The sequence below is a fragment of the Macrosteles quadrilineatus genome, unplaced genomic scaffold, assembly GCF_028750875.1.
Source record: "Macrosteles quadrilineatus isolate MER2022 unplaced genomic scaffold, UCM_ALF_1.0 Scaffold_7__1_contigs__length_78375512, whole genome shotgun sequence".
NCBI classification, from domain to species: Eukaryota; Metazoa; Arthropoda; class Insecta; order Hemiptera; family Cicadellidae; genus Macrosteles; species Macrosteles quadrilineatus.
The window spans coordinates 43,725,548-43,745,237 of NW_026542600.1; the positions used below are offsets into that span (position 1 = coordinate 43,725,548).

At 33.2% G+C, this 19,690-nt stretch overlaps 1 protein-coding gene across 1 annotated transcript in view; it reads left to right on the forward strand.

Annotated features, from left to right (window-relative positions):
• Positions 1–19,690, forward strand: part of LOC128997842 (aminopeptidase N) — a 144,637-nt gene that overhangs the window by 29,717 nt on the left and 95,230 nt on the right. The window contains exon 2 of the mRNA XM_054423597.1: positions 13,360–13,419. The gene's annotated coding sequence lies outside the window, so the exon portion shown is untranslated. The remainder of the gene's footprint in view (positions 1–13,359; positions 13,420–19,690) is intronic.

A 19,690-nucleotide genomic window follows, 5' to 3' on the forward strand; every position in this document is an offset into this window, starting at 1 on the left:
AAATTCAGCGAGTGAATTTAAAAACGTACAAAAATATGTAAAGTGGAGGCGCTCGGAACACAAACATATTGCGGCCCAGATAATCCTGAAAACAATGAAATACTACTATAAATCTTTGCCGCTAATATTTTACAATGTATATAGTACTTAATCTAAAGTATTGTCAGTTTATACCAACCAGTCTGGCTCTAGGACTGTCTGGAATAAAAGGTTAAGTTTAGATAGAATATTAACATTTCTAATTGTTTAAAAAAAGTTGAATTAACAGCTGATCCGATAGTTGATCAATTAAATACTATGACATTATAACAGACCAAGGTCTGGTAGAGCAAACACATTATTGTCACTTAGGGCGATGACTGGCGACTGGTGGGTCTAATTCTGGGATTGGACAGCTGGCGGTCGTCGCTGTTGTCATCGAGTTGCTAAATTGGCTCAGAATGGCTCCAACTGTATGCTGGACTTTCGCTGAAACAGAAAACCTCCAAGTTTGCCATAAGAAACAAGGTTTCGGTAGAGTATTTGTTTAATGTAGAGTATTTTAACAAAAATGCTACCAATGGAAACCAGGATAACGTTTTAACCCAAGTTAATTGTTTTCATGGTAAATATTGTTTATATATTATTTATTATTTTCATTTATATGCGCAGAACCCTACCAGTGTGTATTTAGATGTTTGTTTAAAACAGTTGAAGTAGAATGATGATAAAGAATATTTTTGTGATTCTGATGTCAGGATTCTAACCCACGTTGACCACGTAGGTCTATGGGTTCCAAAACATACATTGACTAAAGATTGTAATGTGGCACAGATTTATTTCCTGTTTACTTGTTCCATCCAACGGAGTTAGTGTTTTAGCAAACCACGGCAAACAAATAAGGGAACATTCTTTATTTTTCTGTTTTCTAAACATTATAAACAACAGACAGAGCCAATTAAGGTCCACTACGATAACTCCATTCTGTATTATACAAGTTTTGCATTTAATGTCTTGCACTTGCTTTATGACGGTAACCAATATAAAGTGCTTTGAAATTGTTGGAAGTATCTGTTGAATATAATTCACCTTTATTTTATTTGTTCCAAGCACGTTTTATTACAAACATATACTCTTATTAGCGTCAAAGATGTTTTCTTGTAAAACCCCTTGTTTTGAGGCTCCTGAGGATTAAACACAGGGACTGAGAGTAAAACACAACGTTTATGAGGACAAAGGAATTTTAAGGACATAATTCAAAACTAGAATTTAAAAAAAATATTAATTTTACATTAGCATATCCTTCATTACATTTCACTTAAGAACTTTTACCCAGTGATACTTTCTGTCATTTTCTTCGATCTGAGGATAAATTACATCTCTGATGTATTCCGAATGGGAGCGAGCTGGTCTAGAGGTAGAACGCGGGTGTTCACTCCCCGAGGTCCTGGATTCAAATTCTGTCAATCACCAATGGGCTATTCAAGTGATAATGCAACTACTACTAAGCCTAGCCTGTATTGTGGAGAATCATCAGCCTGAAAAAGGTTGTTGTAGCTATTGAGACTGTTGGGTCAGTGTTATTTACTGTACTCAGCCGTAACTGCTAATTCTGCATTTTACATCCTTCATTGCTGTTTTTGGTTGACCAGTTTAAAGCATACTTTGCTTCTACTTGAAGAAGTATATATTATTTGGTAGGACAGTATATTTAACCCTTTTAAGAGAAGAGATTTGTCTTTAAGAGAACTCTACACATTTACCCTTAAACCTTCTTATGACTGAAAATCAAACCTCATTCCTTGTGATCAAATTAAACAATTGACAACGCACTCCATACATATAGTAGTAGTTTGTCGACTACGGCACAGTTGACAACAAAATATTCACACTGCAAGACTTTTAACGAAACAATTATTTCTCTTGGCAAGCAAATCTACCATAATATTCATAAAGAATTTTAATATCCAACAGCTGTATAATATCTTGTATTATAATGGATTTGATGTAATATAGTTAATAAGACCCATTATTAATATTCTCAGCTTACTTTATGTTGATTTGTTATGGGGTTATTTTAAATGTGCTAACATACTACGTTGACTTCCTAATAATAATCTACAATATTGCGGTTCTACTGTATGTATTGTTGGTGACATGTGTAGAACGTCTGTTTTTCGACTGTAACTTTCATCAAACAATTCTTTATGCTTTCTTTATTGTGTGCTTAGCCTATAGTGTTTTGTGATTGGTTATTATTTGCATGTTGTATCATGACTTGACTGTTATACAGTGCATATTTTTTGACTGCTACCTTCTGTACTGTTTTCCAAATTAGGTTGGGCGTTTGTGTATTGTTAGTTGTAATGTGTTAGTTAAGTTTTTTTTTCACCTGAGGACGGGATCAGATTCCAGATCCCGAAACGTTGTGTATTGTTTTTTACCATCGTGATGGAAAATGTCCGCAATAAACCTTTGAACAACAATTCTTTATGAATGAAAAGTGTTTGATTATGTTCAAAAGTTATTGACCTTAAAGTCACTGTATTGTACATGGTATGATTGTTCAAATGCTTTTGAGTGAATGTTTAATTAGTTTCAATCTAGATTCAAACTATGACAAAGTAAATAATATCAGTCAAAAGTAGAGTTTTTAACATAAACAAATGATTTTACATTAACAGTTTGAGTACGATTGTATATTAACTACCTGCATCTATTTACTTAAGCAAGTCCATGGGAGGTTTTAGCGAATTTCCCATATAGGGAATAAGCTATTACCGTAGTACTCATGGTAAGACCTGGACTAAGGACCGATTTAATTTTTCGTTTTGAGGTCCCTAGAGGCCTAAAACACCATCCGTTCAAATTCATATTTATATATGTGTCCGTTAGCACGATAACTAGAGCAAAAATTATCCGATTTTGATGAAATTTGGTCCAATCTGTAAACCTACATTTATTCGAACGAGTTTGTGAAGCAGCATGATCGGACTATGGGAACGGGGGGTAATGGGGAGTTTTATGGGGTAAAATAGGGTTTTCCCATGTTTGGCCCTAAAATCACAAAATTTTACAATTTCTTTCCTAACCCTTTTGTAGAGTTTACAAAAACAAATAATTTAGTATATTGAAGCGTTATTATGTGCCTAATGGTTACGGAGAAAATTCCAAAAAAATTGTATTTTAAAATTCCCATGTTATTCTTATGGAGAATAAGTCAAATGTTGTAGTTTGCTTGTTTATGAACATATTTTGATCAAATTTGGAAAATACATTAATTTCTTACTAAACTGCAGTATTAACATTTTACAACAAAAAACACTTTTTACCCTCATCGTTGCAGCAAACCTAAGTTCTCGTTAAACTAATTCTATTTAAATAAGGCATAAATGTGGTATTTTTAAGGAGACATTTTAGTGTAAATCCAATCAGGCAAATGGAAATTCGCTAAGTCTTCTGCGGCGGGGGAATTTTTTTAATTCAACGAAATTAACTGTTGAATATGTTTCGTTGCGGCAAACCCATATGCTCAATGACTAATATTGTTCGAATTGAGCGTACACCAACATTAATCAAATCCAATATTAAAAAATCCAACATTGGGATTTTCATCAGTTTGAGTATTTGTAATACGGTGTAATTTATTAAATCGGCGTTATAACAAGCGTAGAATTACTTTAGTACCTACAATAAATTGTTAACAATAAAGATGACAGAATATAATTCAACGTGTATTTAACCCTCATTAAATGACAATGTAATAGGCTCCGTCCATTCACTAGATAAATTGAGCGACTCGTAGCACCTCCGTTTATTAAATGTATTTATCGGAGAGAAATTATTTAAATGAAAACATAAATTGCAAACTAACACCCCTCTCCCGTATCGCATCTTCCCGTCAATTTGCCCCCGTTAACGAGCAATCGTCCCCCCTCCCTTCCACCAGGAGTTTCCATCGCCCCCCCAAAACGTCGTTTGGGCTCGTTTACGTAGCATCTGGCTCGTTTGGTAAGTTGTTGGTATTTATGATTAAAACTGTTTTGGAATTCAAATTTTAAATATCTAAATAAAATATGAGGATATAGATGTATTATTTTACTATTAAAATATAAAAATTACAGCACTGACACTTTTTCAATTAGTTTATAAATTCGTATTGTTAGTGCTTTAATAATTTAACTTCGTACTTTTTTCATTAACATAGGTCGCCTATATTGTAATTTATTTTTTATGGTAGTTATTTATTTATACATACCAACGGCAGGACCGTTTAAAAACAATCAACAAACTGTTGTATAACTTACAACAAATGAATAACAACGTAACAATCAATAGATAACAAAAGAAAAATCAACAAGTATTAAATATTATGAAACCTAACAAGTAATAAATGGCATGAGACTCGGCAAACATAGTATAGTAACAACTTTTGTGAAAAGGAAGTATAAATTGCAACCCTTAACTTATTTTGTATCAATAAATAATCAATAACATTAAATGTTAAAAGTTGCTTCCAGATGTATTCCGCTCAACCATTTTGCAAGTTTAAACTGAGATTTTACAGAAATGTGAATGAAATAACTGGTCAAAGCATTTTCTTGCGTAATAATTATTAATGTAAATTAGTTAATTGAACTCATCCAGCCTTTATAGAATTTATTTCTTTGTTCTCGCTTGTGATGTCTTCCAATGAACAATGATCCTGTGATGCTTGACTTATTGCGCTTTAGTAGAAAAATAATTCGAGCTTTGTTTGGTTATCATTTTACCCGATTTAGCTTTTAAGTAGGCCTAATAACTAACTCCCTTTGGCCTGTGAATCTTTATCAAGCCGTGGATTTTTTTTTTATGTCAGACAATACCATAGAGTCTGTAGTTAAAGATGCTCAAAATATCTACACATTGCAAAATGCATAACCTGGAGCATTCACTCTCACAATTTCAACTCTAATTATTTATGAAAAACATCCTGGAGCATAAAAATATTGTACTTTAATTTCATGCTGCTGGACTCGTTTTTAACTTAATTACAGTTCATCTTCATCAAATATCTCAAGCTTAAACCTTAAAATTATGCTTAAGAGAGAGTCCAGTTACTAGTTTTACGTAATTAAATTTACATCTATCAAAATAAGTATGCAATAAGTGTCGAGACTTAATTATTTTTTTTTACGTTACAAGAGGTTGTCCACATTTTCTACATAGGATTTTCTTACGTGTGTGGAAATGTAGAAATAGTTTAATAGAATAATTGTGAAACTTAAGAGATAATCTGAAACTAAATTGTTCAATGATGATAATAGAAGAAACTGGAGACGAACAATAAGGTGTGTGGACTTAGCTCTATCTTGGGAAATCAGGAAGAACCACAATGAAAGTGAACTCAACTTTAACTTAATTTATATTAAGTTCTTTCAGGTGCATCCCAAAGATTTTAAACATTTAAATAAATATTGAATTAAATAACAATTTTAAGTGCTTTGAATTAAACTAAATCCGGATCAACCTAAGAAGTATTACTGTCATGTTTGATTTCAAATTGAAAATTAAATATTGACGTTGGCTCATTTAATTTTTTTTATGGCGATTGTACCAATTGAATCTTTGGTAGTAGTATTGAGGTCGCCATGGTGGGGGTCACAGTATCGCCTGAGAAAATCCGGTATGACGTTTTCTCTAAGGCATTTTGACCACAATAAAACGATTAGATTTTAACGTTGTATAGTAAAAATAATTTTTGAGCTCTAGCCATAGTAGTTGTTTGTGGGTTTAAGGTTCAGGAGGAAGAATAAGGCGCTTTCACAGAGAAAAGTCAATGATATGTGTTTCTTTATTTTTGCAACATGGCACCCTCAGGGTTAGTATAATTTATTTTACCTTTTATATCGGCTTTAAAAAGGCAAACAAATTTTAAAATATTAATTTGATTGCAAATGGGCAAGATCTGATAACGTGATGGATTTTTTTTTTCAGACGAAATTCCAAAATTGTAAAATATCGTGTTGCGATACAATTCTACATAGTTTCACAACAAACTACCAATCAAGACTTTCAACTTTCTACTCGTAGTTTGGCAGGTACACTGTAAAATTACTTATGAAATAGGTAACATTCACTGCTGTCAATTATTAATTTGATGATGTATCGAGGGGCTAGTAGGAGCCTATAATTGTTTGAGAAAGTTTTAGCGTAGACAGAATAAAATACCCCCACCGCAGCAAACCTGCCGACCAAGCGAATTTCTATTTGTCTGTATTATATTCAATCAAATCTATTTAATAACATTAGGTCTAACGAGTACCTAGGTTTGCTGCTACAAGGAAACTAATAAAGTGTATTTTTGTAAAATATTAATAGCTTAGTACAAAATAAATAAATTTGGCAAGTTTTATCAAAATTACTTTTTTAAGCTCTTTAAAAAGGTCTAGACAGAAATTGGGAAAAGTTGTGTTTTAAGGGTAAAAAATGAGAAAAAAAATTTATCCCATACAACCTCCCGTAAAACCCCGTCCGATCATGCTGGTTCGCAAACTCATTCAAGTTTATCCTGCCTTACACCTTTAAACCAAATGTAATCAAAATCGGGGGGAAAATACTCAAGTTATCTCGTTCACGGACGTATATTATATATATTTATTTATAGGTATTATATATATATATATAGGTTTGAGAGATATACAGTGTGTAAATTAAGTATGGAAACAAATCTGTATTTTTAAAACCGAAATAGATAGAAATATTCTATTTGTGGCAATAATAGTTAAAAAAGATTCCGCAATTTTTCACATGAAAAATATTTTTTTACCCCCCTAACAGGGTAGGTGGTAGGGGGTGACTTATTTTTTTCAAATAGCAACCCCTATTGAGTGACCCCTCATTTTGAAGGGTTTGTCAAAAGAAACACAATGACGCAAATCCGAGGTGAATATCTCACTCCTAGCTAACATGGCGGATATTCCAAAATGGGCTTTTTTTTACAAAAATTAAATTTTTCATTACCCACTATTTAGGCTAGGGGTGAAATATCTACATCGGGTTTGCGTCATTCTTTTTCTTTTAACAAACCCTTCAAAATGAGGGGTCACTCAATAGGGGTTGTTGTTGAAAAAAATAAGTCACTCCCACCCCCTACCCTGTTAAAGGGGTTGAAAAAATATTGTTAATTAAAAAAATTGCGGAACCTATGTCAACAATCAATTCCACAAACAGAATATTTCTATCTATTTCGGTTTTAAAAATACAGATTTCTTTCCATTATTTGTGAAATTGGTGCTTTTCACGTACAATAAATCAAATTTTGGAATATCCGCCATTTGAGCTAGGAGTGAGATATTCACCTCGGATTTGCGTCATTGTGTTTCTTTTGACAAACCCTTCAAAATGAGGGGTCACTCAATAGGGGTTGCTATTTGAAAAAAATAAGTCACCCCCTACCACCTACCCTGTTAGGGGGGTAAAAAAATATTTTTCATGTGAAAAATTGCGGAATCTTTGTTAACTATTATTGCCACAAATAGAATATTTCTATCTATTTCGGTTTTAAAAATACAGATTTGTTTCCATACTTAATTTACACACTATATACCCATATATAACAATTTAAACGAATTGTGTTTTTTGCCTCTGGGACATCAAAATGAAAAAGTAAATCGGTTCCGGGCCTAGGTCTTAACGTGCCACCTACGGTAATAGCTACTTCCCTATAGGGAAATTTGCGAAAATATAGTTTTAATTATTTTAATTACTCAACATCCTTCGCAAACTAAACAGCTGATTGAGATCATCTCTAGACTTTCCAATAGACGATCCAGTTACGATGGTATATCTACCAATGTTTAACCTCGCATCGAGAGTAAAAGTGTTCCGTTATAGAGTCCCGGCCGTGTTTTTGTTAACACGTTTGGTGAAGCGTGTGAACCGTTTTATGTGCGACATGTTTCGTCGACGATCTCGTATATGTGCGATCCGATCTGACTGTAGAATTTGTAGCTGATGTAGACCCATAGCAGAATAAAAACTGGTACCAGATATGTAGTGTATATAATAAATTATATATATTTAAAATATCATTAGGATATATTAAAAACTACATCTAAAAAAAAGGATTTGGCTTAATTGCCCAACATCATCCAAGATATAGTAGAAATGGGGAAATTTAGGACAAATTCTTTCTCAGAATCACTTATTTTTCATGTTTCAATCTTTATACTTGAACAGTGTCACTACGTATTTAGGGAATATGGTATTAGGGAAACATAGCCCCAATGCTCAAATGTATACATTCTAAACACAATCTCAACAATATATTTACACCTCTATAAATGATGTCACCTTCAGCACACAAGTTTGACATGTTTTGATTTGGCAAAAAAAAAAATATTTTAGTAAGATTCATTTGCAGTTACATTATGTTGAGACCAGATTTAGACAGGTTGAGCTTTTATGACAACAGTAATAATACTCGTTGATTTTAAGAGAGGGAGGGATAAAGTTATTAAATGAAAAGAGGGGAGCCCTGGGGGATAACAGTGCAACAAGTAGAGTGGAACTATCGTGACCCTCGGGAAAAAGAATGTAAAGATCCCGAGAATCCCGCGGATAAACAAATGTCTCGGTGAACGTCGCGTCGGGAATAAAATAAGTAACTTAGGAGGGAAAGACAGAATCAGGTGGATTTTGTTTTGAAATGCTTACGGAAAAATTCAGACAAAATGCATTAAACATGTTAGAAGAGTATGAGTACAGTAGTCTGAAAGCCGGCCCGTAATTAATTTGCGCGTACAAATCTAAGCTATTATTGTTAGGTAATATATATTGTCCATCTAGATGGATTTCGTTCTTCTTTGCTGTTGTGATTATCATGGGGTTTTTCGCGAAGTGGTTATTGAACTGATTTATGAACGATTATAAAACATTACGTCAAATATATTTTAGCTTTGAATTCTTCTTGACATAAATATTTTTACGCCACACTACATTATTTTGACGAACTTCCCACGCAAGTATTTAGTCCAGAAAACAGCTGTTTGCCGCCAGCTTATTCAAATGGGGTTTCATTGCGTACTACTGTGCTGCAATGAGTTTTACCGGACACCAATCAGCTGATTGTACTGTATTTAGTATTTAGGTGGCAATGAGTGGTTATAAACAAAAACATAACCTCTCAATGACTAGTGATTTTTAGTCCTTTAGTTGGTGGAAATATATAAGGATTTGTACAGATTTAGTAGTATGGCGTAAACTATCGTACGTCACTCGTCCAAAATGTGTGTACCGGACTCGTATGGTAATCCCGTACTCGACTTCGTCTCGCACGGGAACGACCACACTCGTCCGGTAAACACTTATTTTCAGGACTAGTAACGTAATATACTATATTTGCACTTTAGAATTTCACCCAATTTTGGTCTGTAGGAGGCGTTAGCATAAAGCCTTCTTTATATCCTGCGTTCTGTTAAAGCTTGCGATTTACTATATAAAGATAGGTTTATTCTATTCACATTCAATCTACTCAAAATCAATTTTGAATTTTAACATTTTGATTTCCCTTTAAAAGATTAAGTTTGCGCCTCGAACAGATTTTATACTGGTTATCTAGATATTTTGAGAAAATACATTCCTGATTTGCCTGGTTTGAAGTGCAACAATTGTCACCAAAAGACTTGTCATTCCGCTGATTTAATTTACGTGTAGTTTTTATATTTCCTTGCATTTTAAATAATTGCTCTCCCATTTGTCTAAACTATGTGTCTTATCCTTATAGTTTAAAAACTGTTCACATAAAATGTAAGATTATAGAGATAAGAAACCAGGAAACCCTTTTTATCGATAAAAAGGTTAACTAACAAGAATCGCCTTTACTCAGAAATAAACTGACCCGACTTGAGCTTCTTTGAGCGCTCTATAAATTGTGGAAGGGCGGGAACCAATCAGTTTTGATCACCAAAGATCAATCTTTAACGAAAACACCTTCTTAGATGAATAGCTCCAGTGAAGATATTATCTGTATTTTGACTTCCCTCAGTAGAAATTCTTACTGATTTAAAATCCATAGCATGCTATAATAGTAGGCGATAATGTTTGCTCATATCTGAATTTCAATAATAGTATGTAAAGCATATTATAAGATCTGGCGGGACTTAACATGTGTGAAAATTTTTCAGAGATAAATTGATTCCCGTATTGTAAGGTAAGTAATACCGATGCTACTTTTATTGATGGTCAACTATAACTATGTAACATTATCGTTTGAATTTCACCGGAAGTTTCTAGTGATTTTTACTCCACAAACCATTAAAATAAAACTATCTAGGAGTGATATTAGGGGTTATGGCATTATCACTTATGTAAAATCCATTGGTGATTTGGCGGGATTTGAACCCGGGACCTCTTGGAAGGAAGTCCCGTGCTCTAACCACTAGACCAGCTCGCTCCCCACGCTTTCCACAATAATTTAATAATTCTTTACTATTAAAAATATCGAGTTGGATCCCGAATTTAAAAGGGAAAGTAAATCCAGAATCAATCATTAGCACAGTAATATCAAATGCATAACCCTTAATAATTTTTATAGCGTTCAAAGTTTAAATTTTATGATTGTAGTCGATTTAATAAAGAATTACGACTCCCTAAACCAAAATGTTGTTCTAAGTTCTATGAGACAATTCGATAGCCAAAACTAGTTTTTTTTTAATTCTTGTGAACCTCCCATGATGAATCAGTTTTCAGTTTTTATAAACAAGTAGAACGCGTATAATTTAATCTATTAGACGTTAATGGAACAGTGCTACCTGTAACCTCATCGGAATACTTCCAAAACCTTTCAATTTCCTATTGTGAGCTTTAAACTGATACTATAGTGTTTTACATAAAGTAAGCGTAAGACACGAACTTGCAAGTATTAGTGAACTTCCAGCTTCCAATGAATATCAATGGTGTCGTTTTGAACATCATTAAAAGTTTAAAATTGGTGTATACATTACTGACATTACGCGTTTTAAATATTTTAACAAACAGTTTGGAGGGATAGGTGTGTTGTAGTACAGTTATACATTTTATAACATTTCCATTGTGAGAAACACCATCCTCTTTGCTTGAAACTTGTTTAGTCTTGTTCGATTCAACGACAAAAATATACACAAACTAAGTTTCAGGTTCCTTCGTTTAAAACTTTGCGGCTTCCTCAGAACATCTTGCTAAATAATGTACGGGTTGTTTTCTTACTGTATTTCAGGGTTTAGTCTTTTCAAAATCCTGGATAAAAAGGAATTTACAAATTCTTACTTGATGATTAAGGTATTATTAGAGGATTATTATTTTAAGTATGTTATAAAATAAGGTATTATTACTTATCGAACAACTGTTACTAAATAAATGTGTTTATTATAATCATGTGAGTATTGTATCTTAATGCGATAAATATTTATAATCATATACAATAACCAGATATGATACAAATAGAATGAGTCATTAGACGAAATAACAATACGGATTTAATGAAACATGCATTTCAATTAAGATTTATTCTGTAAATTATGCCAGACAGTAAATATGTTTTACAAAATATGTCACATTGGTCGATTTCTACTAGTTACACCGCCATAATCAGGCTCAATCGAGGAGTCTTTTATAAAGTATTTTTTGAAACCAATGAACACTCTAATGGGCATCAGGTGCATAATGTATTCGTATTAATTATTTGACTTGTAACCTGCATATCATTTGGGAATATTGCTAGCAAAAGGGTGCTATAAAATGGCAACCCGCCTCAGCAAACCTGTAAACTAAGCTAATATCTGTTTGCCTGATTGGATTTTCACAACATAATTTCCTTAAAAACTAAGTTTTAGGAGTAAAAAATGGAACCATAAAACCCCGTTCGCATAGCTCAATCATAGCTCAAACACTTCTCCATACTAAATTATTTGTTTTTTAAGCTCTAGAAAATGGTTTACAGAGAAATTGGGAAATTTTATGTTTTAAGGGTTAAACAATTAGAAAACCCAATTTTATTCACACAAACCACACAAAAAACCCGGTTCCCATGGTCCCATCATGCTGGTTTGCGAACTCGTTCAAATAAACGTAGGTTTACACGTTTGAAACAAATTTAATCAAAACCGGATGATTTTTGCTCGGTCTTTTGCTAACAGATACATGTAGGCCTATATAAATAATTTGAAGGATTTGTGTTTTTAGCATCTCGTGGGACAGCAAGACGAAAAAGTAAATCGCTCCCGGATCTAGGTTTTTCCGTGTCACCTACGGTTGTACTCGTTATAGCTACTTCTCTCGACGGCTGTAGAGGACCTGGTCCTATAACAGCCACAGTCCGGTGGGGTTTCGGCCTTCTGGACTGATATATCACGATATTCTTCTATGCTTACTTACTCCTCTATATAGGGAGATTCGCTAAAAAGAATGGCGTGTTAAGAGTTAATATAGCAAGTAATTATAGCTACAGTTAGTTATTGGTTAGCTACAGTCAAAATAACATGTAATAAACAAAAGCAATTACAATAATTTTAATTATACTGGTATATCAACGACAAAAACCATAAAGACAAACAGGACAGAACAAGGTAATTTAAACTACTAAACATAAAGACAAACTTCATAAATCTAATACGAATGAAAGAATATGCATTAGGATTAATTGTCTATAAATTGTCGGATTTGGAGAGCAGACAAAATTGTTTAACCATTGATTATTTATGATACTTACAATCAATGGTTCAAGTTACCTAACACTAATCTAGCCAATTCTCTATGTACTCTGGTTCAACATTTTAGCAGTAAACAGGATCGCTTTACATACAAATTTTATGGTTTTGTTTTAATTAAATGTTTTTTTAAATTTATATCGACAAAAGAAACAAACTAAATTTGAGTACTAGAAGTTCTCTTAGGACATTTACCATAGTTAATAATTCAAACGAGTCTTCAAAAGTGAAAACTCACTTTTACTTTCACTTTTACTGACTTTTACTGAGTGAGTGCTCTTTATTTACTGTTAAAAATACTTCAGAAAAAAAGGAAATTAAAGTAAATAAGTTAAATTAAAAGTTACTGTGTTTGGATTAATATTTTCGGAAGTACTATGTAGACAATAGAATATTTTTGATTACCACATAATGAAAATAAATTAGGTATTGTGATATCTAAAGTTTCGTCTTAATCCATCGGCACCATCGCAGGTTTATTGGTATTGCAAATTACAATTTGAAACCGTGTATATTGGAGTAGTAGTAAAAAATGGTAACTTAATAAAAATCATGGTTAAAAACGAAAGTTATAGGGCAACTCGTATAATAGTAATTTACTTCTTTTCACAGCCATAAAATAATTAATGTAGTAATTGAATTTCTTGAATTTCAGGTAGTCTACGCCTGAAATTCAACTCCTCGCTATAAATACTCCATATTACTTCAATATCAGGTAAGTCACACATTTTTTAGGTAAATATAAATTATTGCAACAAGCAATAAACCATCACGTTTACCGTGTTATTCTTTACACCCTATTATTTTATAACAAATCTCTGTTTTAAGGGTGCGCTTTATTTATTTTTAATACACACCTTATAAACTTGATTTGTAGGACAAGAAAAAAGGTATTTTCAACTAGCCCTAACTTATTGAAAAAACGTTATTTGAAAATTTGAAAAACGCAGAACTATAGATTGGTATTTGCACTACTATAAGCCGTTTAGAGTGCGTAGCTATCATTATTGGTTAACTCGAAAACAGTAATCTTGGAAACCTCTGCAAGCGCTTCTCGCGGCACTGTCCAATGGTGCAACATAGCAACTGAAGCCCAAGCTGAGGTAGAGCGCACCCTTTTGCGTATTGGTTCTACAGTACGATCACAGAATACAATACTCATTATGTTGTTGTATTGTCTATTATTTATTCTGTAGTAGTGTTTGCTCTTTATTTTGTAGTAGAGTCTACTCTTTATTCTGTAGTAGAGTCTACTATTTATGTTGTTGTAGTTTCTACTCTTTATTCTGTAGTAGTGTCTGCTCTTTATTATATAGTAGAGTCTACTGTTTATGTTGTTGTAGTGTTTACTCTTTATTCTGTAGTAGTGTCTGCTCTTTATGTTGTAGTAGTGTCTGCTCTTTATTCTGTAGTAGAGTCTACTCTTTATTCTGTAGTAGAGTCTACTCTTTATTCTGTAGTAGAGCCTACTCTTTATTCTGCAGTAGTGTCTGCTCTTTATTCTGTAGTGGAGTGTACTATTTATTCTGTAGTAGTGCCTACTCTTTATTCTGTAGTAGAGTCTACTCTTTATGTTGTTGTAGTGTCTACTCTTTATTCTGTAATAGTGTCCGCTCTTTATTCTGTAGTAGAGTCTACTCTTTATGTTGTTGTAGTGTCTACTCTTTATTCTGTAATAGTGTCCGATCTTTATTCTGTAGTAGAGTCTACTCTTTATGTTGTTGTAGTGTCTACTCTTTATTCTGTAATAGTGTCTGCTCTTTATTCTGTGGTAAAGTCTACTCTTTATGTTGTTGTAGTATCCTATTCTTTGTGCGGTTGTCGTGTCTCTTGATGGGGGACAGGGGTTGTGTTTATTATGTAATACACTGTAAGATACCTAGAGGTGATAGTGATTGAGTTCTCATAACGTATTATAGGCCTAAGTGTTAAAGATAACATAATGCAAGAATTTGATGTGGCATAATCGCAGTGAAACTGAAGTGTTGCTAATGAGGTCCGTAGCTTAAAGTATATATTCTTAGTCTTTGATCAAGAGATATAAACTTTTATTTACAAATTTGAGAACAATCAAGACCATTCATGTAGTGGTAGCACCAACTTTTCATTTTCAGCTTTTAAGAGGTATAATGTCTTTACTTTTTATTGACATAATATTGCTTTATGTAAATTACTTTACACTTGGTTCCCAAAAACGTTGATTTTTAAAGGGGAAAAAGGACGATAAAGAGTTTACTTCTGACGATAATATAAATAATTAATGATAATCAAAAAAACTTTTGCTTATTAGGATTAAGAAATATTAGTTCAAACGCAAGAAGAGCTTTTCCAATCATGTTTGTGAATTTATTGCACTGTGACAATCTCATCATTGTGGTAGATATGAAAGGTTTCGTGCAAGTGTTTTGTTTCCATACACCAAAATGAAAATATATTTAAACAGTGTAGAAAATTGAAAATATGGAAAGTTATTTTAACTATAATTAGATTAAATTTGCAATATTGTAAACCAAAGTAAACTGACAAGTGATATAAATAGTTTCACTTAAACACTGACATGATAGTAGCAGCTCCGTTGCGAGGGAATAGAGGAGGAGGGATTTAGAGAAATTCAATTAAGTTGGGTGAATAATGTATTAACATGGGAACCCACAGTGTAAGGCGCAGCATTCCCTACCACCTATGTGTGTGGTTCGCTGGACACGGTACACGGTACACAATACTGTGTAGTCTGTTGGACAGGGTATATGATACGGTGTAGTCTGTTGGACAGGGTATACGATACGGTTTAGTCTGTTGGACAGGGTATATGATACAGTGCAGTCTGTTGTTGGATATGGTCTATGATACGGCTTAGTCTGTTGGAAAGGGTATATGATACGGTGTAGTATGTTGGATAGGGTATATGATACGGTTTAGTCTGTTGGACAGGGTATATGATACAGTGCAGTCTGTTGTTGGATATGGTCTATGATACGGCTTAGTCTGTTGGACAGGGTATATGATACGGTGTAGTATGTTGGATAGGGTATATGATACGGTTTAGTATGTTGGACAGGGTATATGATACAGTGCAGTCTGTTGGATAGGGTATATGATACGGTGCAGTCTGCTGGACAGGGTATATGATAAGGTGTATCTGTTGGAAAGGGTATATGATACGGTTTAGTCTGTTGGACAGGGTATATGATACGGTGTAGTATGTTGGATAGGGTATATGATACGGTTTAGTCTGTTGGACAGGGTATATGATACAGTGCAGTCTGTTGTTGGATATGGTCTATGATACGGCTTAGTCTGTTGGACAGGGTATATGATACAGTGCAGTCTGTTGTTGGATATGGTCTATGATACGGCTTAGTCTGTTGGACAGGGTATATGATACAGTGCAGTCTGTTGGATAGGGTATATGATACGGTGCAGTCTGCTGGACAGGGTATATGATAAGGTGTATCTGTTGGAAAGGGTATATGATACGGTTTAGTATGTTGGACAGGGTATATGATACAGTGCAGTCTGTTGGATAGGGTATATGGTACGGTGCAGTCTGCTGGACAGGGTATATGATAAGGTGTATCTGTTGGAAAGGGTATATGATACGGTTTAGTCTGTTGGACAGGGTATATGATAAGGTGTAGACAGTTGGATTGGTTATACGATACTGTGTAGTCTGCTGGACAGGTTACGATACTGTATTCTGTTTGTCTGTGAACAGATGTACGATAATTTTATATTTTTAAGATTAGTTCACAGTTATGTTATGGTTTATTATGTTAAATGCTAGTATTTCAATTTTCTTCGTTTTAAATGCTTAAATCAATTCAATTCAAATCTTATGCTTTAGTTCTTCTTCCTTCTATTTTTATTGATAAATGGTGCGTATCTTAAAGATTTTCAGTACATTATATGTACAATTTAATTGCATATTATTATTTTATTTTTACATTTTTTTAACGAAAAATTTTGATTTAATGTGGCAGAAACAGCCCAACAGGTTTAAGGATAAAGGTTGTTTTGTACGATTGTAGTGGTATGACATAAACAACATAAGCAAGTAGACTCAAAACATAATAATATTTATGTGTTTTGCAGTTTAACAGGGCCAAAGTTGAAACAGCTCCGGAGTATCATAGATCGCCCCAACTCCACCCCCAGGACTTCATCATCCCTCTCTTGTCTTTACCCCCTCAGTGTTCACTTACGTCTGTAATTATTTCGCTTACTCAACTGTTAATCGAGATCTTTTTCAACGATTTTGAGATAAAGATCTACTTACTTATACTAGGAACTATATTTTTGTTAAATATTAAAATACTATTATCCAACATTACACGGATGAGAGTAATAATATTAGCAAATTCGGTTGTATAGGTTGCCAAATTATTGTGAAAACGGATGTATACATAATAATCTAACTTTGGCCATGTATGTGCTAAGTAAAGTTAATAATAATAATAATAATAATAGAGCGACGAACGTTAAATACCGGTAGGATCAGCTATACTTAACATATTTACATATTTTGTTAAGACTAATTTACATTTTTTAACAACTTGCCAGCTTAATAAAGAAATGAAGTCGATGAAGCATTTTCAGCTACCAAACCCCCGTCACAGCAAACCTGCAGACTAAGCAAATTTCCATTTTCCTAAATTGACATTTACTAAAATACGTCCTAAAGGTATCATATTTAATCTCTATTTAAATAATATTAGGATAAACGAGTACTTAGGTTTGCTGCTACAGGGATGGTGATAAAATCTGTTTTAGTTAAATGTTAATCCTATAGTATTAAATAAATTGATTTTCATAATTCGATCAAAATAAGTTTATAAACAAGCATATTACAATATTCCACGTATTCTTCATAAGAATAACATGGGAATTTTAATTTTACCTTTTTTTATTTCATCCTTGACCATTAAGCGCAAAATAACGCTTCAGTATTCTAAATTATTTGTTTTTAAGCTCTACGAAATGGTTTACAAAAAATAGCGACATTTTATGTTTTCAGGACCCAATTTGTACACCATAAAATCCTTCACAAATCCGCATTCCCTTAGTCCGATCAATGGTTTGAGAACTCGTTTGATAGAATTTGAACAGATGGTGTTTTTGGCCACTCGGGGCCTTTAAACGAAACAGTAAATCGGTCCCGGGTCCAGGTTTTCCCATTAGACCTAAAGCTACAGTAATAATTTATTACCTATATGGGAAATTCACTAAAAATTGAATCTTAATTAACCTTACGAAAGAATCTTCTATTCGCCATAGTGTCTGTTTCCTATTTAGCTCACTGTTCCTTGCTATGTATAATATAGGCTATAATGAGTTATTGATCCGGCAGGACACACAGAAGATGGTAGGACGTGTGAATAATTCCGTTAGAGAATCCATAATCGAGGGGTATGGAGCAGAAACGTAATTACAACGTTAGTAGCGAAACCTTCGCGCGTGTGTGTGTGTGTGAGGGGGAGGTCTGCAGAATAAGGAAATGAGTAAATTATTTATGCACAGTAACTATTTAATTAAATTGCTACATTCCGTTTAAACTTATTATTAAGGTTTAAAACATATTGTATACAGGGTTTAAACGCCTTTCTCGTGATAACATTGAACGGAAAAATCCAAAACATGTATATTACGAACTAAAGCCTTTAAGTCTTTAAGAAAATTTTGGTCTGAATGTAGTTCATCAAACTTTTTTGCAATTCGGTTTGAGGTCCCTAGGGGCCAAAGACACCAACCGTCAAATATATATTTATATATTTGTGTGTCCGTTAGCACGATAACTCGAGAAAAAATTATCCGATTTTAAAGCAATTTGGTATATACGTGTAAACCTACCTTATTTGAACGAGTTCGCAGACCAGTATGATCGGAACGGGGGTTTATAGGGGGTTTTATGGGGTAAAAATAGGTTTTTCTAATTTTTGACCCTAAAAACATAACATTTAGCAATTTCTATCCAAACCATTTTGTAGAGCTTAAAAAACAAATAATTTAGTATATTGAAGCGTTATTATGCGCCTAATTACTATGCAGAAAATTCCATAGCAGTTTAAATTTCAAATGCCTATGTTATTCTTATGGAGAATAAGTAAACTGTTGTTGTTTGCTTGTTTATGAGAATATTTTGAAAATACATATATTTCATACTAAACTATTACCATACAAAACTCACTTGTTTACCCTCCCTGATGCAGCAAACCTAGAGTACTCGTTAATTAATGCTATTTAAATAGAAAATAAATGTGATATTTTTAAGGAGACATTTTAGTGTAAATCCAATTAGGCAAACGGAAATTCGCTTAGTCTGCAGGTTTGCTGCGGCGGGGGTATTTTGCAATGTCCATCCTAAAAATCATTAATAACATGGCTTCTTAAAAATACACATATTTTTAAAGTTGTATTGAATGAGACAATTTATTTGCAGCTGGAAAATTAAAAACATTATTATCTTTTCAGTTATACAAAATATAAGGATAAATTATTTTAATTTACCAGAAATTCAATTTGAATGTACAATATGCAAAAGGGTAAAACTGTAAATGGATTTGATTGAATCGCATTAAAAATGCAAAGTAAGAGTCGATTGTTTTCCAAATCACGTGGTGCGAGGGGCGGGTAGCCCACGACAGAGCTTTTGTATTTTAAACTGACATGTTCAATACCAGGATAATTAAATCGGTTAATCTACTTATTCAACAACGAAACATCGATCAAATAATTATTGAATACAAAACTACTTAGTTTGTCGATAAATTGTCATAGATTGTAAACGTTTCTGTAAAATATTTCAAACTAATTCCATAATTTTGTTAATCTATGTATAAATTTAATTACTGGATAAAGGTTTAAATGTGGTCATATTTATATTATGAATAAATAATCTATTTTATACATATGATAATGGAGTAAAAACGCTCCGGCGAGATAAATTATGAGGGACCCAACAATAAAACATTAATCCACACTTTTGTACT